The sequence below is a fragment of the Nomascus leucogenys genome, chromosome 18 (genome assembly GCF_006542625.1).
Source record: "Nomascus leucogenys isolate Asia chromosome 18, Asia_NLE_v1, whole genome shotgun sequence".
NCBI classification, from domain to species: Eukaryota; Metazoa; Chordata; class Mammalia; order Primates; family Hylobatidae; genus Nomascus; species Nomascus leucogenys.
Window position 1 is genome coordinate 92,686,916 of NC_044398.1, and position 566 is coordinate 92,687,481.

At 44.5% G+C, this 566-nt stretch overlaps 1 non-coding gene across 1 annotated transcript; it reads right to left on the bottom strand.

Moving 5' to 3' along the window:
* Nucleotides 1-462: 462 nt before the first annotated feature.
* Nucleotides 463-566, bottom strand: LOC115831420. Its single transcript, XR_004026918.1, has one exon. It is a non-coding gene; the product is annotated as a U6 spliceosomal RNA (small nuclear RNA).

Here is a 566-nt window from a genome sequence, read left to right on the forward strand (position 1 = left end):
CCATTGACCAAGGAGTAAATAAAGGAAATGTGGTGTGTATACACCATGGAATACTCAGTCATAAAAAGGAACAAAACAGTGTCTTTTGCAGTAACTTGGATGGAGCTGGAGGCCATTACTCTATGTGAAGTAACAGGAATGGAAAATCAAATACTGTATGTTCTTAATTTTTTTTTTTTTTTTGAAATAGAGTCTCTGTCACCTGGGCTGGGGTACAGTGGGGCAATCTCGGCTCACTGCAACCTCCGCCTCCCAGCTTCAAGCAATTCTCCTGCCTCAGCCTGCCCAGTAGCTGGGATTACAGGCGTGTGCCATCACACGCGGCTGATTTTTGTATTTTTAGTAGAGACAGGGTTTCACCATGTTGGTTAGGCTGGTCTTGAACTCCTGACCTCAAGCAATCCACCCACCTTGCCTTCCAAATTGCTGGGATTACAGGCATGCGCCAGCACACCCAGCCAAAAAAATAAGGAATGCTTCACGAATTTGTGTATCATTCTTGCACAAGGGACCGTGCTAATCTTCTCTGTATCATTCCAGTTTTAGTATATGTGCTGCCAAAGCAA